This window comes from Silene latifolia, chromosome 10 (assembly GCF_048544455.1).
Source record: "Silene latifolia isolate original U9 population chromosome 10, ASM4854445v1, whole genome shotgun sequence".
NCBI classification, from domain to species: Eukaryota; Viridiplantae; Streptophyta; class Magnoliopsida; order Caryophyllales; family Caryophyllaceae; genus Silene; species Silene latifolia.
In genome coordinates, this window is record NC_133535.1 from 26228742 (window position 1) to 26236152 (window position 7411).

The window sequence follows — 7411 nt, forward strand, 5'->3', positions numbered from 1 at the left end:
TAGGACTCTCTTGTGTCCATGACTTCAATAAAGCTACTGGAACGCCACATCCACACTTAACACCACCCCCGCGTTATTGGACCCAAAATAGGAACCCGAAGACATTGTTGCACGATTGAAATAACCAAAAGCCAGATTTCACAACCCTAATTTGAAAACAAATTAGAGATTTTAACATATGTAATACTACGGTTTTATGGGTTTGAGGGTACTCTATCGAATGGAGCTTACTCTGTCGAGTAAGTTTGATTTTATACAAAACAGTAGTCTGCCTGTAGGGTACTCGGTCGAGTAAGTTTGGCACTCGATCGAGTAAGGGTCACTCGATCGAGTAAGTGATTTACTCGATCGAGTAAGTCGGTTTACGGGTGATTTGCGACGGGTTTGTTAATAATGCGGATTAATATATATTAAGTTCCGTCACCTTTCTTTAAACACTTTTACAAAACCTAAATCACAGTCAAGAGAAGTTTCAAGTTACGTTGTCTTGTCCCTTCGCATTATTAGCAAATCTCGGAGCTAGGAGTGTCGGTTTTCATCATTCTTTACACCTTTATGATCCTTGTGTCGTGGGTAAGTTCTACATATCATTTTTATATCATTTGGTTAATGTTGGTTAAACCCTAATTTGGGGATTTGGGGGTTTTTGTGATTATGTGGTTACGGTAGTGATAATATGTATGTATGTATAAGAGGAGGCTTTGTTGAGGAGAGATTCCAAGTAGCTGCTTAGATCGCCTGATTTCGTGTTGCTTTCCAGGTAGGGTTTTCCCTACTCAGTATTAGTTACATGATGTGTGTGGTGGTTGTATTGTGGTTATTGATTAATTATATTGCTGGTGATTTTGACGGTTGTTGGTTTATATTGTTGATTGTTGTTGTATAACTGTCTGTGATATTCGGGGCGCGTCCCTGGCTGAGTGGAGTCACTTGGGGGAGTGGCTTCACGCCCTTGGTTCGCCCTTTGTGGAACCTGCCACAGGAGGGGATGTGCACATTAAGGAAACTTGGGTTTATCGCTCAGTGGTTGATGAGCGGGGATTTGGTGGGTACGACTGCGGTCCCCCACTGGCGGTGTGGACTACTTGTTGTGATGGGTACTCTGACAGGACTACACACTTTAGTGTGTAGTCAGTTGTGCGAAGATTGATTATGGAGACTGGAGATTGATGTGTTGATTGAGCTGTTTGGTATTTGTTTCATTGTGATTTGTATCGTGTAATTAGTAATGACCCCGTTATTTGTTTTAAAAATTGTGGTGATCCATTCGGGGATGGTGAGCAGTTATTGAGCAGGTATGATATGACGCTTATGGGATAGCTGGGATGAGTCATCACGTGGCAGTTAGAAGAGTCTTCCGCTGTGTCAGACGATATTTTGTAGTTTTGGTAGTTTTGTTAGTGGTCTGTTTGAATACCTTGTATTTCAGTTAACAGTTTTGGATTTTGGAACATGTAATCACTTAAACCGTATTTTATCTTTAAATTATGTTTCTTCATTATCTTATGATTATCATTGCCTCGGGTAACCGAGATGGTGACGTTCTTATACCTAAGTGGTCCTGGTAAGGCACTTGGAGTATGGGAGTGTCACAAAGTGGTATCAGAGCGACGATCCTGAAACCTGTAACCAATGAACCTAATGAACATAGGGAGTCAAATTAAAATGAACCCGGGGTAGAAGTTGTAGGAGCTAATGCAAAGGCTTGGGAGATGTCCTAAAGTCGCGAACTCGCCCTACAACTTTGAATCGGTCACATGGGGTGCGTGTAGGGATCGTATGTTTTATCTTCTTGTTTGTATGACTATATAATAACATGTGGTGAATCGGTGGATGTATGAATGTGGGGGATAGGAGGTATGGAATGAAGATGATGATTATGTGATTTGTATGTTGGATGAATGAAGGCATGTTGTTTGTTTTATAATGTGTGATACACTCATTTTATATATACTTTTATCCCCATATTTAGCTCGGTTTTATAGTATTTATCCGCTCTTAGGAGCGATTTATTGAGCTAATATCGTCTTGGATAGTATTTCTTGTGTTTATGTCATTTGTAGGATTTGAAGCGGGTTTTCCGTCAATTTCCTACAATATTGATGATCCCGAGTAAGGCGGAGCTAATTACGAGTAATAAAAATAAGTTGACGTGCCTTGTTAATTTGCAATTCCCGACTCAAAGGGAACGCGTTTCATGCCATTTGAAGTTCAAATAAATAAACTACAAGATGGTTACCATGCCATAGTAAAGACGGGTTTATGCCAATGTTTTATACTTAATTGAAGATGGATTCATGCTCATCTAAAGATGATAGTGCTGCATTTGGGCGTGAAAGAATGGAGCAGCACGGCCTGGTCATAGGGGTTGTATACTAGCTGCAACGGAGACGGAACTATGCCCAAATAAATAGGATGCGACGGTCTTTGTGCTGAAGTTCAGACGGAGTTTTGAAGCTCGTATGTTGATGGGCTCGTGCCAATGGTCCATGGTTGAGCACAGTGGCCTGATCTGGTGCTGGCCGTGACCTGGTGGTGCCGATGGTGGTGGCCCACGGCCTGGTTTTGCATGAAATAGAGAAAAGCAGCGAGGAGTAGAGTACATGGCTTCAACCCCGACATCCTAACCCCTGGCCACCCGGGTTACATCATAGCATGCTCAAGTTTGAAATTTAGAGAATAAAAATGACAAACTCACGACCCCGATCGGGGTGGTGTGGCCCCGATCGGGGTGACTGATGGCAGGCTTGACGGTTCAAGTTCCAGCGTGTTCCTATATAAATAAAGCTTCAGTTCGTGTTTTGGGGGATTTTTGGGAATTTCCGCCGTCATTTTCTTGCTTTAGCCTTAGATTAGAATTAATAAAAATAACCTACTATATTTTAATACGTACGTACGTAATTCATTTCAATTATTTATATTCTCGATTCGGTTTTAATCTACGCATTCCGTTCTTCCAATTTCTCGCTCTCTTGTTCCATTTCTTATGGTATTGTTCTTTTCCTCTTTTTCCTTTATCAATTTCATTAACTTATCTTCATATTTGTTATTATGTCATTATTTATATTTATATTTGTCAATTGTTTACATTTTATAATGTTTGAGTAGATTAATATTCTAGGGTGAAGGGGATTAACATGTTTAATTAGCGTTTTATATTGTTTGAATCGGGTTTGTATCGTCATTGTAATTGTCTATATTCTTTTCTTGATTTAATTTATAAACTATGTATTATGGCCACAATCATTTGTTTATACTCGTTAATTTCCGACTTAAAATCGAGAGATGGGAAGGGAATTAGACAAAGCAAGAATACTAAAGCGACCTAGAAAGGGCGAGAGCCTCTAGAACCCGTTTTATTGTCGGTAATAAACCGAGAGGTATGTGCCATTGACTTAGTGATGCGTGTCATTTATATGATGTTTTACACCTCATTTTACACGTATTTCAGAGCTCATTTGTGTAGTTTATGCTATTATTCTCCCTATTTCCGTCTACTTTCGCGTTTTTGTACATTATTGCAGAAATGTGAAGAATCCAGCGGAAATCAAGCCAAAACCGTCCCCGAGTACCTTGCATTGCATTTGACATGAAGTATTTACACAAGGAACGAACTTGGTGCGCATTTTGGGGCCTGAAAGATAATTTTATGAAGAATTAGAAGCCAACTGCCAGCTACTCCAGTCGATCGACTGACCTCCATAGTCGATCGACTGACCTCCATAGTCGATCGACCAGAGCACGACATACAGGAACCACTGTTCAGTGCAGACAAGTCAATCGACCGGTCCCAGTGGTCGATCGACCAAACCGTGATGCTGGCGTGAATAAAAAGATCGAGAATTGAGAAGCCCATTGTGTATTAGGTTTAGGAATAAGTGTTAAGTTATATTCCTATATAACGTAACCTGACATTAATGAGTTTCATCAAGTTTTTTTTATCATCAAATTTATTAGGGTTCTATATTGAGTTTAGTTTCTAGGGCATAATTGTTCGAATACAATTTACCTTCGTTCTTGCTTTTCGGATTCTTCCTTTCTCTGCAATTCCATTCGGTATTTCTCTGTTCCAATTTCAGTTTACTACTTTATTTCGTTCGTAGTTTAGAAATGTTAGAGTAGTTTCCCAAAAGCCAATTTATCGTCTCATGTTAATTGCTTGTTTCGTTAGTTTAATCATGCATTCAAAATCTTTATTCATTAATTTCATTGTTGTTTCCATAATACTCATGAGTAGCTAAACTTGTCGTGCTAGGATGTAGGGAATCTGTAGAAGTAGGCGGCATTAGAATAGTAGACCAGGAATCGCGCAACGGTCGATCGACCGCACACCCTGGTCGATCGACTGGCCACGTGAGTTTTACCTTCGTTTTAATTAATTTAATTGCTATGTTTGAGGAATCGAGTGCACGCGACTAGTTGAATGCTTAGGAATTGACCGACCCAATAAAGATCGAAAGATAGGGAAGGGAGATAGCCTACCTAATTAAGACGACTAGATTAATAAGATCGAGAGATGGGTTAATTTAGCCTTTTTAGTCACTTTTCAGGACGAAAGTTAGTATTAGTGATATTAGGGACCTGTAGCGAGATCGAAAGATGCTACCTGTAAGATTGGACCGAGAGGACTTCTTATTTTCCCGTCTCACGTGTTTGTTTTAGACCTACCTAGTATACTGTCGCCGAAACTATAGTGAACCGACCATCTTCACACCCTTTTAATATTTGTTTTCATCCGTTTATTTAGTTTACTTTTCTTTTATTGTCTTTAGCTATAGAACAAATCAAATCAAACCCCCACACTTGTTACTTTAAAGACTAAAATCAGACAACTATTGATTGCATCGCCTCCCTGTGGTTCGACCCTGACTGCCACTAGCTATAGTAGTAGTTTGGACTATAAATATTATTTTTGGTGCATACAACGACATGCATCAAATTTTGGCGCCGTTGCCGGGGAGGCAATTGTTTAAAATTTCTAGTTGTTTCTATTTTTAGTCTTTTTTCTAGTTTAAGGGACATCTGTTCCTTAAACTATTCTCATATTCTACTTATAGTTCTTCTTAGGCGCAGGTCACAGGGTGGTGAACTACTACCGTTTAATCATGAGATTGAGAAGACTTTGCATGAGTTGAGACGATCATCTAGAGTATTGCCGACAGAGGAAGAGCTGCGTACTCTGTCTAGTTACTACGAGAACGAGCTGTTTGAGGAGGACCCACCTTCATCTCCTATTTCTACCTCCTCAGCTGAGACCGTCACATCTCCAGACATGGCTGAAGAAGCAACTATAGCGAGTCACTCCGAGCCGACAGCTGAGAATCTCTACAAGGGATTCGCATTACCAGGGACGGATAGCAAATTCGAGCCGAAACCGTCCTATATCAACTTGGTTGAGAGAAACCAATTCGGGGGAGCTGCAAATGAAGATGCAGCCAAACATATGGAGACATTCATTGATTATTGCTGTTCCATACCCCCACCAACTGGTGTGACCCAGGACCAGGTGAAGGAGACCATGTTCATATTCTCTCTCCGTGATGCTGCAAGGGAGTGGTACCGAGACCTGGATCGAGCTGCTAACGGGATTACTGATTGGAATTCGCTGGCCTTAGCATTTTACAAGAAAAATTTCTCTGCCTCGAAGACAAATGTCATTAGAGCTCAGATCACAAGCTTTAAACAGGGTCCGGATGAGAATTTTCATGAGGCATGGGTTCGTTTCAAGAAGCTGGTGCGAACTATTCCGCACCATGGGTTTGAGAAGTGGAGCCTATGCAATCAATTTTATAATGGGCTTTATGACGATCAGAGGGCTATCTTGGATGCGGCAGCTAATGGTAGATTCCAGGAGAATGTTGGAGAGACTAAGGGGTGGAAAATTATTGATGATTTGGCCACCCATAAAGCTGAGTATGGAAATTCCAGGGGAAATCAAAGGAGAAGTGCTGAATCCCCTTCTGTAGCTGCATTAGAGGCTCTCACGGCGAGATTTGATAAGTACGAGTTGGGAGGAGCTTCAAAAGGAGGGATCTATCATGTGAATGCTATTTTAGACGGTCCTTTCGTCTACAAAAGATGTGGAGGAGAAGGACATGTTTCAGACAACTGCAGCATTTCCTATGAGTCTTGTGCTGCCTTTCAACATTATAGGCAGACAAACACCTATTTTGAGCCGAATGTCCATCCGAACTTGAGGTGGAGTAGCCAAAATGTCCTAAATCCGACTCCACCTCCACAGCAGCAGCAGCAGAATTATGTGCCCCCTCATAAGCAGCAGCAGCCATATCAAAAGCCTCCCTATGTTCCACAGCAGCAGCAACAGTCCCAAGGTTCCGAATTTGTCGAGTTGAAAAATTTGTTGCTGAAAGAGTCTCAAGCTAGAGAGGCCGGGATGAAGATGTTAGAGAGCCAAATTGCTCAATTGGCTAACAAGAGTGCAACTCGAGCTCCGGGGCATTTACCGTCGCAGACGGATCAAAAGGAGACCCTTAATGCAATTACTTTGAGGAGTGCGTCTACCCTTGATGGGCCCGCTATGGTCGAGGAAGCTACTGGAAAAGATGAGGCGGAACCAAGCAAGAAGAAGGCAGTGGCGAATAATAGCAAGAAAAAGACGATCAGCAGGTATGTCAGTCGATCGACTGACATACCCAGTCGATCGACCAGTCCGCGAAGTGAAACGACTTTGTAGAAAGTCGATCGACTGACCAACATGGTCGATCGACTGACAGCGCTGCTGATAATGAGTCTTTTCGTCCTCCAATGCCAAATAACTTGAGGGACCACTTGTTTCGGGGTACGACCACTCCGAAAATATTAAGGCAAGACCCAAATGCTGATGGGTCAGTTCCGGTTCCGAAGTACGACCCGATGACGATTAATGGTTCATTTTTGAGACGGTCTGAAGAAGGGTCAAGCTTCAACAAGGAGAAGGTAGTGGATTTTCAGCCTAAGTCCACCGATGCCGGCATGAGAGACCTAGAGGAGAGGGCTAAGTTACTTCTTTCAGCCCCCTATCCGGAGAGATTGGTGCCGACGAAGGAACAGGTATCGTTTAACAAATTTGAAAATGTTATTCGTAGCTTAAACGTACAAGTTCCTTTTTTTGAGTTAGTTAATCAAGTGCCTGCCTACATGAAATTTATGAAGCAACTTTTGTCTAAAAAGAAGTCACTTGAAACTGTGCAATCTGTCGCACTAACTAAGGAGTCATGTTCTTATTTGACCCACACTGCACCTCACAAACTAGAAGACCCATGTAGCTTTTCAGTCCCATGTAGTATTGACACCTTTTCTATAGAGAAGGCCTTGTGTGACCTAGGAGCCAGTATTAGTGTCATGCCCTTGAGTCTTGCTAGGAAGTTGAAACTGACTAGGTTTGCAGTCACCAACATGACAGTACAGATGG

General features: G+C 41.7%; 1 non-coding gene across 1 annotated transcript; it reads right to left on the reverse strand.

The window, feature by feature from the left end:
• Window positions 1-5653: 5653 nt before the first annotated feature.
• Window positions 5654-5760, reverse strand: LOC141609891 (small nucleolar RNA R71). Its single transcript, XR_012527796.1, has one exon. It is a non-coding gene; the product is annotated as a small nucleolar RNA R71 (small nucleolar RNA).
• Between the last annotated feature and the right edge of the window lie 1651 nt (window positions 5761-7411).